Source organism: Haliotis rufescens, unplaced genomic scaffold (assembly GCF_023055435.1).
Source record: "Haliotis rufescens isolate VD_foot unplaced genomic scaffold, xgHalRufe1.0.p SCAF_27, whole genome shotgun sequence".
NCBI classification, from domain to species: Eukaryota; Metazoa; Mollusca; class Gastropoda; order Lepetellida; family Haliotidae; genus Haliotis; species Haliotis rufescens.
Genome location: NW_025963968.1, coordinates 3,219,161 through 3,234,665, shown reverse-complemented (window position 1 = coordinate 3,234,665; position 15,505 = coordinate 3,219,161).

The window sequence follows — 15,505 nt, the reverse complement described above, 5'->3', positions numbered from 1 at the left end:
ACTCAAACGACACACGTTAGGGGATAATTCATTGTTAGCATGTTGTCACTAAACGTGTTGACCATAGATATAGTTACACCCCTATCTATAAAGATTCAGGACAATTTGTGAAACTTGTATGCAAATTTAATATCAGGTTTACTTAAAAAAAAACTATGTGAAATGCTGGACTTCTTCATCGACACCATTTATGTTAGCCTTGGGCACAGGAAACTGCCTATTGAAACATCAGATAGTGTTACATATGGGGGAGTCATTCTAAATACGACCCGTGAAGATTCCGGGGTAGAATAGGTCTTCAGCAACCCATGCTTGCCGTAAAAGGTGACTATGCTTGTCGTAAAAGGCGACTAACGGGATCGGGTGGTCAGGCTCGCTGACTTGGTTGATGCATGTCATCGATCCCAATTGCATGGATGGATGCTCATGCTACCAATCACTGGACAGTCTGGTCCAGACTCGATTATTTACAGACCGCCGTCATATAGCTGGAATATTGCTGAGTGCGGCGTTATACAACAAACCAACCAACCAACCAACCATACTAAATACATATGGACAAATATGATAGCGCGATGTTACCAAAACGCAAGACGCACAGTAAACGTACTCAAATATGTAGGATTAAATAGTTATGACCTCCATCCTATTATATGTGTTAAGATATGGCACCGAATGGTTCTCTATACTAGCTTCTATGCGTGAGAGCTGCTAAGGGGAATAAGGGTAAAGATACTATTCAGATAGTGAATGCTCAACGGCACTTTGCCAGAGTCGTTCAAGGTCTGGACCAAACATCATCAACTGATTCAGCCATAGCGAATATAGGAATGTGGACATTAACTCTATACATTGACAAATGCAGGCTTCTACTCCTCGGAACTCATGCTACTCTGCTATGAAACTTATATGTGCATACTTAGCCTTAGTCAATGCTCATAATATCAAAACTAGCACTAGCATATGTGACACAATGGTATTAACTGCTTGTAAATATAACCTTAAAAATGTCGTCTCACTTTGTTTTACCACAGAGTTAATCGTTGCAAAACGGATCTATCATGGCGACCTGTTACTAACTACATCAGACCAGAGAATGAAATGATTGATATTTTAAGCAACGATGCACGCTATCAACCATAGACAGATCACTTGAAATCCCACGAGGAATTTGTGTTGATTACTGGAATATTTAGTTTTAATGTATTTGGCATTAAAGGATTTAAAGGTTTTACGCCGCTTTTAGCAATATTCCAGCAATATCACGGCGGGGGACACCAGAAATGGGCTTCACACATTGTACCCATGTCGGGAATCGAACCGAGGTCTTCGGCGTGACGAGCGAACACTTTAACCACCAGACTACCCGACCGCCCCTAATGTTTACAGAAAGAGCTGGACGGTTAGGAGCTAATACGCATTAATCTAAGTATATATATGGACTCTTTGTATCGTGATAAAAGTACCACTGGATTGTAGACGTGATATGTGATCCATAAGATTTGTCTCGTAACATCGGATTCATAAACTTTGTTTTGATAGCGTATGGATTTATTTATTTATACTGTCTCTTCTTCCAGTATTAGGTCATCTGCGCACAGAGCACTTATGCACAGTGAATGCTGCGCTATACAAATGCATAAATAATAATTGTTATTATTATTATTATTATTTGTTCATGCCGTTAAGTTTTAAATTTATTAGAAAAGAAAATTGTTGATGATGTTGATAAATTGAAATTATATCTTAAATCTCAGGAACTGCTTTGCCAAATGTGGTAATATAACGATGTTCTTTTCATAATATCACATAGCTATGACACTGTCCTCTCACATCAAACACACTACATTACATAGACAATTAACAGTCGAACTTTTCTTGCTTGATGACTATGTCATCGTATATAACATTCAGCTTACTTAGAAGGTAGCATGTGAGCTACCGTGGCTTGCTACTATTTACTGTAGCGTGTTGCATTCTCGAAGATTGACGCTGTTATTGTTTGTTTCTATGTGGTTTAACGCCGCACTCAGCAACCGTGGCTTGCTACTATTTACTGTAGCGTGTTGCATTCTCGAAGATTGACGCTGTTATTGTTTGTTTCTATGTGGTTTAACGCCGCACTCAGCAATATTCCAGTTATATGACGGCGGCTTATAAATATTCGAGTCTGGATCAGGCAAACCATCATGAGCATCGATCCTGAAGACCTCTCCTACCCCGGATCTTCACGGGTCACACTGTAATTGTGAATAGTGGTGAATGACTGAGTGAGTGAGAGAGGCTCTACGCCGCGTTTAGCAATATTCCAGCAAAAGAGTCCATATGTCCTGCGATCATTGGTGCTGTGAAGAGCTAGGGTTGATCACGCACCTTACCAAACACCTTATTAATGGCGCTCACGTTGTTTGACGTCAGGCGCTAATCGCTATTACTAACATAATCACTGCACTAGCATAGCACGTAAGACAGTGTGTGAAAGGAATAATACTATATGTATATATGTTTCATATTTTGATACGATATTATACCAAAAAGACAATTTTATGGATCACTGACTTCGCGCCATAAGTGTGACGTCAGTATATTATCTCCTTATAAACGCACTAGCATGCATAGCCAATCAGTGCTTATATATATATATTGCCTGTTTTACTCCCATCATTATTACATATATCATATATAATACGGACGGACAATTGTCACCGGTCAGCCTGGTAGGATGGCCGACAGCACTCAACACTTATCTCATGTTGACGTTTCATGTTACAGGCAAATATATACATTTAAAAGAAACTCTGTCTCCAAACTTGTCTGGGACGACTAGTGAGTGAGTGTGTAAGTATGGTTTTACGCCGCTTTTAGCAATATTCCAGCAATATCACGGCGGGGGACACCAGAAATGGGCTTCACACATTGTACCCATGTCGGGAATCGAACCCGGGTCTTCGGCGTGACGAGCGAACGCTTTAACCACTAGGCTACCCGACCGCCCTCTGGGACGACCAGAAGCCCGAACCTGCGACATTAATTTGGTTCATGATTTCTTATTTCTAAACAATAAAGTCGGGGGGTTGAAAAAAATATAACTTTTTATAAACGTGTTATTCACAGTGATCATGTGTTCGTTTGTGTTCTTATTTTGCTTAGCGCCGCAATCAACAATAGTCCAGCTATATGACGAAGGTTTGTAAATAATTGCGTCTTGACCAGACAACCAAGTGATTGACATCATGAGTGTCGATTCAAGCAATTGATCACTCTATCCATGAAGTCGTCTCTTACAAACAAAAGACAGCTTTAGGTTGGTGGTGACCGAAGTTCTTTCTCCGAATCCCCACGTGTCTACATTGATCTGTAAACCACCGGGTGTGATTACGATAAAAGATAATTAAATAAAATCAAATAAAAATGTATTATTTAGCCTAAATGCTTAGTAGTCGTTATGTGCTTTTGTACTAAAATTAGTAAACAGATATGACTGTAAATGAAAAATAAGTCTATTCTCAATATTGCCGTGTTAGTCTATTCCACTCTTGTGTTATTTTATGCCGAAAAGATCCGAGTATTAACTAGTTCAAACGCACGTTAGTTAGTGCACATCACATGAAGTAACCAGTTAGCTCATGGGGGCCTAATTTGATGGGTGTTAGAACATTGAGTGGACGTGTTGTTTCTGACGCTCGTTGTTTACCGTCTTGAAAAAAATCAAGCAGCATTATTCATGATCAACAAGCTTGTGTTTTGTTGCGACACGGCAGGATATTTGTTCTCGGCGTTAGCGTTTGGGTGGAAGTAAACAGGATCTAGGTGTCGACCAAACCGGCATAGCGTTCTGTCCTTAGAGGGCATGAGAACTTGTACGTGGCTTCAGGGACATCAGAATTCGGACAATCCAACACAAGAGTACGGTGGCCCGTAGGGGCCATTGTTTGTGCAATGTCCATGTGTTTTTTAGATATAACTGCGTGTTCTGTTCGTTTTTTCGGAATTCTGCACGTTTTTAGACTTTGCTCCACTAAATCATTACAAATATATTACATAAATACAGAAACATCACAAAAGAAACTGTTACTTAAAACTCCAGAAAATCAAATATGTCAAAGATGTCATATGTTCCCAATTTGATGTAATATATTCCGTATGTAATGTGATATATTTCCATCAAAATGTAAAACATTCCCATCAATGTATAATATTTTCACTACAGTAGAATATATCCTTATCGGGATGAAAATAGATTTTGATATTTCTTATATATTTTTTCAGCGTTTCAGTGTCCGCTTTTATGTGTTTCGTGTTGGTTTTTCAGAAGTTTTTGTCACTATTCAAGTTTTCCTGTTTTTTCCTGTTATAGTTCTAACGAAGACGCGTGGTACTCATAAAACTCTAAACATGTCGCAAATGTTTCCATGTCTCTTGCTGGCCACCGTACAAAGTTCATTTCGGGACAATCCTTATGTAAGGGAAGGGGGCGAGACACAAGGCGAATAAAAGGGGCAGAGAGCGTATGTGATTGAACGATTGTCATACCAGCAACGTCATCATCGGATATGTTTGGAACACAAGAACGTGTTGTTTGTGTGTGTCACAAAGGCGGAGGCAAAACACATGTTAGCACTTGCCTGTAAATTCTTCACACTTTGCTGACAATGTACCGTATTGGTCACATTTAGCGCTCTCCTCTTACATGGTATTAGAACAGCTCGTATCAAGCTAGATGCAACCTACAGTCTACACCTTGTGGAGGATGGGGTTTCTTGCATGGTGTTTTTGTACTCAGGAACGAGAAAGTATAAAAGCAGGATACTTTCTTGCATGAAGAGTGAGTATGGTTTTACGCCGCTTTTAGCAATATTTCAGCAATATTACGGCGGGGACACCAGAAATGGGCTTCACACTTTGCACCCATGTCGGGAATCGAACCCGGGTCTTCGGCGTGACGAACGAACGCTTTAACCACTAGGCTACCTGACCACCCCTCTTGCAAGAAGAAGAAGAAGAAGAAGAAGGAGAATTGTTTATTAAATTAGTAAAACGATAAATGCCTTTAATATGAGATATGTACACAACAGGTATGGACATTGGGGTATGCAAAACAATACATCAAGCATGTGCCCAGCCTGAAAGATTTATGATACACTTGAAACATGTTCATTGAAAAGTGCGTCAACATTAACATAAATTTATTGAAATATCTGCTCTTTAGTATTCGGAGTTGCTAAACAAGCATCTGTAAAATAAGTCTGCTCGTATGCGGTGAGGGTTTGTTCTCTGGAAACAAAACGAATGAAAGATGACATAGTTTACATGCATGGTATGAGATGTTGATACTGTTTATGCCATTGTTTGATTGGTGTAATTTCTCTATGTGTTATTCTATACCTAATATAAAACGTCAAAGCCAGAGACCAACCAATCTCGATTATCCAACGAAACAGATTTCGCTGTACGCAAAAGGTGAGTAGCGATGAAAATCATAGGATTATGATGACACCAGGTGTTCGCGAAAAGGGTCAGCATCTCCTGTCCTTCGGTAAGCACCCGCCTTTCACATTTTGCATTTAAAAAGTGAGTGAGCGATTGAGTTGGGTTTTAACGCCGCTTTTAACATTATTCCAGTTATATCGCGGCGTGTCAGCGTAATATGAGAGGAAATCCCGAAGTGATGCAGGTCTTAGAAGTTTACCACTTCGGTGAAACCCGCGAGCACGGGTATGGTGCCGACAAACCTAGAAACATAATCGGGGCGAACCGGGATTCGAACCCACAATCATACGTTTCTGGCGTGTCCAAGGGACGCAACTCTGCACAGCGAATCGCGGCGCATTAGACGATTGGGGCAACCGTGCCCCCCTAAAAAAGTAAGTGTTTTTTGTTGTTGCCTAAGGCCGCACAGCAGTAGTCCTGCCATGCAATGGGGGCCTGTCAACAAACCAGATAATCAAGTGATGGACCAGAAACCCCCGTGACAATATAGCGCATTTACTGATTTTGTTGAAACTAAAAATTATACGTTAATTTTGAGTTATATCTGCTCTGTACACACTTAGTAAAAACGTCCAGTGAATTCTACTAACTTAATTAGTAACAGCGGTCGAAAGGTAAGTAAACAACGCATTTAGTATCCTGCCTGATAGATTGCATGCGGCAGCGGTGGAGAGAAGGGTAACCTATTTCCGCGAAGACCACGTGACGTTGTTTATCCTTCTCGTGATCCCATTCCGGGACAAGCCGAATGTTGACTCGTGCCCTTCTCGAAGATTTCAATATTGGCGTACGAAGACGGGAACTATTTCAAACAAGAAGGATAACTTTTATTCTACCCTCGTCTTATAAAATTGATGTAGGTGTTACAGCAGCGCTCGCTTATTCCTGTTGTAAAAGCATTGAACCTCTCTGATATAAATACTACTATATTCTTTTGTACAAAAGTATATTTGGCAAGTCATTCAACTCATTCATTCTCAGCGGTTCACCTTTCATTTGCAACTTATTAATTTTTAAATAAGATACTAATATTAGATAAAGAAAACTGACTAGACGAAGGTGTTTTTTGGATTTAAGTAATTTCAACAATGTGATTTCATACACATATTTAGTTCAGTGGCAAATTTGACATTGTCTTTTCAATGCTTGAAACGACATCTTTAATACTCATTTATTTCATGACTGAATCTGACCTTTCATGGACAGTGTTAACAAATAGTACACACACTTTATATGAATTAATTACAACATTATGAAGGAATGCCATTTCCACCATGTCTAAGAGATGAATAAAAGTATTTCTAAACACATACCAGCAACATAATGAGGCTATGTTAATGTTCAAACCCTAGGTGGAATATTGTTTAGTGCGGCGTTAAACAACAATCAAGCTTTCGTAATCAATGCTCGTCCACATTTAAGGTGTTAAGAAAAAAGGAAGAATTACAATCTTATCAACTAATGTAAAGACATGGTGCTGAGTACAAGATATGTGCTCTATATAACATAAATAGCTTGTGGGGAGTAGCATACTACTTTCTTACAGATTAGATAAACCAGAATATATGTACGTCAGTCATTTAGGTAAAGTAAAAGCCATAATATTTTTTACATGAAGTTTTCATGAACAATTTCTGTCAGTATTTAATGCTGATATTTTTTACGATAGCTTTCTTTCTTTTACATATTTTGAAATAATTCGTTGGAATCTTATATATCTTTTCGTTTATGACTTGGGATATATAAACCATCATATAGTTGTGGATGTATATTGAGGAATCCATGTTCCCTCTAGCAGCCTGTATTTTTTGGTTCAGTTAAAATCTCTTGTTAATGTAATAAAAGCATGTGTCATTGATCTGACATAACACAGATGTGTTTGTGGGGGTATCTTAGAAACCAGATAATAACCCAAATAAATATGTATACGTATTAAATCCGTTACAAACAATTTTGGTAAATATTGCAAATACATGCAGACTAAATTGTCCGCAACACAATATCACACACATATATAAAATATATATTTATATATGTAACGGGTTTTTAAATAATTTGTTTTGAAATAGTTGTTAGTTAATTACTTTGATACATCGTTAATCTGTTGGTATACCATCAAAATGGATATTACACTGAACGTAGTATTGAAAGCCAAGACAAGTGATGGCTCAAGTGAACGGATGTCACAATCAAGAGAGCGGGTTCCTGAATGTACACAAACGCACGTGTCCATTTGAATCTATCAACCAAAATGGCCCTACACGTAACATCAGTTAATATAATACAACTCTGTTCTCCATATACACCGTGGTGTGGAACATTTTTTCCACAATTAATGAAAGAAAGCGTATTCCCAAAATTAATTTGAATACTCGCATGGCGGCCTTCAAAAGGGGTCCGAGCCTTGTTGGTTACGGAAACAGGCGAGTGGTGATAAATGCCTTATTCAGTGCCACGTTCTTCATTCAGAAGAACCAAATTGATTGTGAGGGAGTGAGTTAAAATTTAACTTCGCATCGGCATTGTTTCAGCCATGTTGCGTGAGTGAGTGAGTGAGTTTGGTTTAACGCCGCTTTTAACAGTATTCCAGTTACATCGCGGCGTGTCAGCTTAATGTGGGAGGAAAACCCGAGGTGGTGCAGGTATTAGACGTTTACCAGTTCGGTGAAACCCACGAGCACGGGTATGGTGCTGACTAACCTAGAAACATAATTGGGGCGAACCGGGATTCGAACCCACAATCCTCGGTTTCTGGCGTGCCCAGCGAATCGCGGCGCTTTAGACGACTGGGCCACTCTCTCCTTGATAGGGCTTTGTTGTGGCTCATAACAGGACCGTGAACACGAGCAAGTATATTTAGGTGATTGATGAATGTGCTGAGTTGGTCCTTAATGAACTGCACACTTGCCCCGGGATACCCGAGTCGCGGAAGAGCGTGGTGCACGTGCAAAAAGCTCGGAGAACACATTTCACGTGCATCACGCAGGGCCGACTCACGCAGTGTTCTCACAATAACGCATTGAGTTCTTGAATATCTTTTTAAATACGGTTATCAGAACAATGTTGTTCACACATTTTAGGCGCCGTGTTCATCGAATGAATTTTAATCACGGTTTAGATCGGTTAGACCTTTACGGCTCTACGAGCCTTTGGGTTCAAGTGACAATTTTCACGATTAAACATCGGATCCGAGCGGTCTGGCCTTAAATGACACTGCAAATCATTATACGATCTTTCACATGTATTGTTATGTCATTTGTCATTTACTTGCTTTGTTGCAAAATGTATTCAACTGCCAACAGGGAGCGCAGAATGACCAAGAAACGAGCATTTATTGAATTGTAGTAAAACTACTTGCAGAATAAGTTAATATACTATTGCAGTTAGTAAATTATGAGAAGATGCTTTGAAATATGGAGAGTTATCTCTAGTAATTGATTAGATCTCCTAACATTTTACTGTCTGAGTGGATTGTGAAATTCACTAAGTAAGTAAACTTCACTAACTATCTCTGTTTATAAATAAAGAAAAACGTAGTTAACGAAATATGTTCCTTTTAAGTAAGGCATTGCAGTAATATTTCAGGTGAGGCATCTTTGTGTGTTATGTTTATCTGTGAATGAAGTATCTCCAGCCATTATAAAAAAATGTCTGTTTTCAGACTATTCAACTCTTTATTCAGTGATAGTTATTTTCACAATCATGAGGAATTAATTTTACTTTCCATTTGAACAAAAGCATTCTATTGTCTTAATAGTACTTATGAACTACTTCGCTACATTCACACATTACCACAGATGCATTTAGGGTGACCAGTCACTGTTATAAAAATTTTGAAATTTATTACTGACAGTATAAAACATGTGACATACTTTAACTACAATTCTACTTGCCGCTGAAGAATGCTTTTTTTCTGGATGGTCAAAATAAGCTTAAAATCTAATTCCGTTCGACACTTCGATATTAACAACTTGAAATTTTTCACACACAAAATCCTTGCGTATGAAAACATCTACAGATAGATATCCTACTCTTTCATGCATTAACAATGGCCGTCGATAACCCATCAGAATTGTATACGTTTGATATCAAAACAACAACTTAACAAACATGATGAAATCTATTTCAGAACACACACGATTAAATAAATCCCATACTAGCCAGTGTAGCAAGGAGTACACGGACTTAAAAGTCCAGTTTCCACCCTTGACGACATAGGCTGGAATTATGGGGTTATATTTGGCTGGACTAACGAGTTTATACATAGTCTAATCAATATTGCGTAACGAAATCGACATCCGGTTCGTCTACTGCTGTGCAGACTTCGGTCGATTGCAGGGTTTGTGAAACATGTGTACAGCCAGCTCGGCGTCAACAGATATTAATTTAGGTGCTCACGTGATTTGATGCACTTTTCGAAATAGACCCGTTTTATTTCAATAAAGATCTTGATTATCGATAAGATCGTCTTCACTGCGCACCGCCATTTTGTTTGAAACAAATGCAAGTGATATGAGAGGTGGAATCTGATTGACCAATAGTGGGGACGTAAAAGGGACATAACTCGTAAAAGCCACTGGTGGCGCTACAATCGAACCCAGAAATTCCAACCTAATTCGGCAAGGGTGGAAACTGGCATTTTACAGTCAGTTAACGTCCCTGCTTCGGGAAGATATCAATGCCGTCGGTATGTAGCCACACTTCAGAGTGGTCCCACGGGCTCATTTCCATCAGTAACTCATTACGTTAATGGTGAACATAATTTCATTCATGCAATTTGTGGGGGCGGTCGGGTAGCCTAGTGGTTAAAGCATTCGCTGGTCACGCCGAAGACCCGGGTTCGATTCCCGACATGGGTACAATGTGTGAAGCCCATTTCTGGTGTCCCCCGCCGTGATATTGCTGGAATATTGCTAAAAGCGGCGTAAAACCATACTCACTCACTCACTCACTCATGCAATTTGTAACAACACTGTTACAGCGAACAACTCACGTGGCAGCCATGGACAGTGAAGGGTAACGGAAGTATTTCAAGTTGAGCCATGTCGAAGTTCAGGGTGGAGGTTCTGAATATGTGTGTTACTGGAGAACTAACCGGTATGTAAATAAAAGCGACAAGAAATGACTTTGTTGAATACAAGGGATGCAAATATGCAACAGGTTACGATGAACTTCGGTATATATCCATAGATGGTTATTTCATCAAATCCGTTTATTAAATAAGTATTTTGTATTCATTATTTTGAAAGAAATGTCAAGAATATAACTAATTAATCACTAACTTGAGAAATATTTTATGTGTTTATGAAATATTGCTGAATGTGGCGGTAAATAACAAACAAATATACCTGTGACACCTGTTCAACTCGTTCTGAGGTAGTTTGCCTATTTGCCCAGATGTAAGTATGCGTTTCAAGTGAGCACCCCTTTCAAAGTGTGCTTGTCATGGGATAATGAAGATATATGCCTGTCGTGTTTTAGGTACCTTTTTATAGCGCTCGGTTCCAAATTAAAATAAGAGGTATCTAATCTTCTAATCTACAGTTAGATTACCTCAAATTAAAAAAAATATTCAGTAGGTTTATCTCCAATATAGCATACAACGAAGAGAGTAGGCGTTAGGGTAAGCCTGTGGAAATGCTAGAATCACCACATCATAATCTATAAGCAACGCTCACTGTATTTTTAATGAAATTCCTTCTCTTCACAAAATAGTGGGTGGACGGTTGAATGGATATTAAGCCACGTTCTAATTCTAGAAAATCCATATGGAAATGCAAGAGAATAACCAGCCTAGATTTTCTGCCGAAACAGATTCCACTTGGCGTAAATTTAAAGGGCAAATAGCTGTGAAAATAATATGAATGGACCACTGAAAATAACTAATGTATGTATGTATCTACTGTGCGTATGTGAGCAAAGTTTGCTTTAAAAGTCTACCTCATTGGCCTTTAAAACACACCAACAGCTCAAATCAGACCTATTATGTCAGAAACCTGCAGAAGAGAACATATTCAATCAAAAGTTTCTTCCACATTGCATTCCGCGATTCAGACAAGCGTTCGACCAGAGTGTGTCCTGTGAATGATAACCCGGTGACGTTACTGGCGTTCGCCACGTGATGAAGCATAGGATACTATTGTCTCACTCGGGGACTCACATTACAGCAGTTTCATCTTCAAGACAATTTTGCAAAGACTCCAACTTCGCAGCGATCTAATAGGCGACTGTGCTTGCCGTAAAAGGCAACTAACGGGATCGGGTGGTCAGGCTCCCTGACTTGTTTGATGCATGTCATCGTATCCTAATTGCACAGATCGATGCTCATGATGTCAATCACCTTATTGTATGGTCCAGATTCAAAGAATAAAAGACCGCCGTCATACAGCTGTAATATTGCTGAGTGCGGCGTTAAACAAGAAACAAACAGATAAACAAACAACGCTCGCGCCGCTGTCGTCAACATTGCCTTTCAAGAGAACAAATGTGATTAATCATTTAAAAACAAGTACGCTCTTAACAAAGCTCAACAAAAACAAAATGGCAGGAATGTATCTGTGGTCTATGACGTGAGAGGGCTGAGTGCACTATTGCCACTCCAACGTTGTGAAGTTCACCATAACGACCTGACACAAAGTACATAAAGGGGCGATCAAAGTAAACAATATTTATTTTATTTAAGGCCCCCGGCCCATATACAAAGGCGTTATATATTTATGAATAGATTTACATATTCGGATATATTTTCGTTTCTAATGGAATTTGCATATTTTTTTTAATATATAGCCAGTATTAATATAACAGCAGCATCTTTAGAAGAGAGAAGAGAAATACAAGTAGGTACAGGATAACTTGACAGATAGGGTTCTGGTATAAACTAGTTTCTTAGATCAAAATAATAAGGACATACAAAAGAAAAATGAACTTCATTTTCTTTTGCTGAATGACATAATGGGCATAACCACTTAGAATATTCAGTGGACATTTTTCTTCCTTCGTTTATCACAGGATCTAACATGTGTAGCCTAAAATAAATAAATGAACGTCTAGGGGTATTTGATGTTAAAATAGATCAGTATTTTTTAATTATTGATTAAGATGCTTAAAAGTTCTGTAAAAGTCATACCTTGAACTGTTTTCGAAAGTGGAATGCCATTCTTGGTAAAACATACTTATAGATTGTTCACGAAATTGTTTCACCAACTGTTTAGTTTAACTACACAAATCCGTGGCCATGAGAAAACAAAAGGTTTCTAGTATGTGATGCTTGTGTTACTTAGCCCATGCCAAGCATATTATAAGCAAGTTTGGGGATTCGGCGTTCATGCATTCAAGAATGTTAAACCAGTATTTCAATAATCTAATTTGGGAGTTGATGTATAATGGCTATCTGCCACACTCACTACAAACCATACAATTGGGTGTTGATGGACGGATAAAATTGTTTTACAGACTTAAAGAGGCAATCGTATCGCTAAAATCCCCATACTTCTGACCCATATAACAGGATTGGTTGGACTTGAGCATCACACAATTTAAAAAATATATTCGGTGTAAAAGCTCCTACTTTCTGCGAGACAGACATTACATTAATGAAAACCTTCTTTGCACGTGATGTTAAATCCAAAACACTTTTCTTGAAGTTCATTGTATGGGTAAACATTACACCAAGACATGTACGGTAAACTACGGATATAACGAACACGAAGGCACCACTAATTTTAGTTCGTAATAACCATAGTTAGTTATAAGCATATAAACAGCACATATACAATAAATGGCCGGGACTAAAATTAAGGTCGTTATATCGGTCAGTTCGTAATAAGCGTGTTCGTTATAAACGTAGTTTACTGTATAATGACTCCGAACATTAACACATTTACCATCGAAAAAACATCTTTCATTCAATGCCACCTGAATCCCTCTTCTGAAAATGACAATATTTGTTTTATCGTAATTAACTGATAATTTCCACTCCTTGGTGTGACATTCTAAAACGTTAAGTTGTTTTTGTAATCCAGCTACATAATCTGATACTAAAATGACATCATCGGCAAAAAGAAGCATACAATATTTACCGGGTGCCATAATTTCATAATGCAATTCTCTAAAAAATGAGAACAATAAAATAAAGAAAGAAATCAGACTCAAGATACATCCTTGTCGTAAACCAACAGGACAGTCAAAGAAATCGAATACACCGTCACCACATCGTACGCTTGATTCGATATTTGAATACATTGTTTTTAATATAGACTACATTTCCCCCCGTAGACCAGTTTTTCTTAAACAGTACAATAGTTTATAACGATTATATACTGATGCGTGGTTTTGTCAGTGGAAACAACTAAAAACTTGTCATGTAGGTCAGCCAGACTTTGGATTACAACTGGCTGGGACAGAATGTGGCTATTCCAGTTCTGCCTCCTCTTTTTCTGTTTGTGTTTTTATCCATTGACAACATCACGCACTGATTGAACCCACCCTGAAAGACATTCAACGGGTTCATCGTGTTTATTGAGCCATTTTGTTCTGCATACGTATCGACAGCATCAATAATTAAGTTATTGGATCTCAATTGATGGCATACTGTTCGCATTATTTTGGCCAGCAGTATGATGAGTATTGACAGCTCATGCTCAACTTCAAATATGACAAGAAATACCACAAGTGTCTGCATAAGTTTGGTTCTCATTCATATTGTTATATGGCAGCGTATTTTATTGTTGAACAATGATTGTAACTGTGTTACATTGTTTCTGTTGAGATTCGGTAAACGCTCATTGCATTGTTAGTTGTCAGGAATGTAGCACTATTTAATGTAAGCAGTCGTCAGGAAATTACAATATTTATATGCTAGTGTGGTATGTAAACTTCCGGTACTGTTATGGAATATTCTGTAATGTTCTAGTACCGCTAGACTGGCGAGGGCCCTGTGTAGTATTTCCAGTAACTAGTAAAGCTGTATATAAGCCAACAAGAGCCTGTTTACGTATCTCTCGCACATTTCGTCTCTCACACATTTCATAGGATCAAGACCAGCTTTCGTGTGAAGATCGCTCATCACCCTTGATTCCCTGCCTAGACCCATCTCGGAAGGTTGATTACCGTCGCCGCTGGGTGAATATATTATTATCACCGAGTTTTGCTATCACTACTGTATGTTTGTATTTGATACTAACCACTGCCATTATATTATATACTGTCACTGAATATTATACTACCACTCTATTGTGTACTGCTATTGTAATTGCTGTGCAATAATTTGTGTTGATTTGTAAACCTGGTTAATTTTATAATACAATTGTTAAATGTATACCATTTGTTGGCTGTTTGTTGCTTTCACATTTTGTCCTATTACGTACAGGTTGCTGGGTTAACATAATGTTTCGATTTGAGAATCCACACGTAACAATATGAACACATCTGATGAAATATACATCAGTTTCAAAAAGCGTTTATCTCCTCTCTATTCTGAATGCGAATCTATTGAACAAGAATGGGTCTTGTCATACGTCGTCCTTCAGGAAGAAAAACACTCTCTCAAAACTTATACAAAGGAAAAATTGAATTTGCTCAAAGATAAATGAACACAATCATACTTTCTAGCCGGCTCTGACAGCATGCAATAATTAAAACACATATCGTGTTCCTTGTCTTGTACGATTGGACGGCAACCCGAAGTCAAAGATGAATTTATCATCCATAATAGAAAGACATTATTCAGTATTAGGATTACAAATTAAATCAACATATGTCTCAAGTAGTGACGTAGTTATATTAAACTGACATGTATCTCACCTGTATAACGCCGCGAATAGCTATTCATGATTATATTTTTACCAGTCGCAATAGTTATTCATACATTCTCACCTGCGTGATGTATCTCATCTGTAGATTTGGTGTAAGGTTTCTGGCCCGTTATGTACCTCACCTGTGTGAAGCATCTCACCTGCATGATGGATATCACCTGTAAATTTGTATTTCACCTGTGTAATGTTTCTCACCCGTTGAA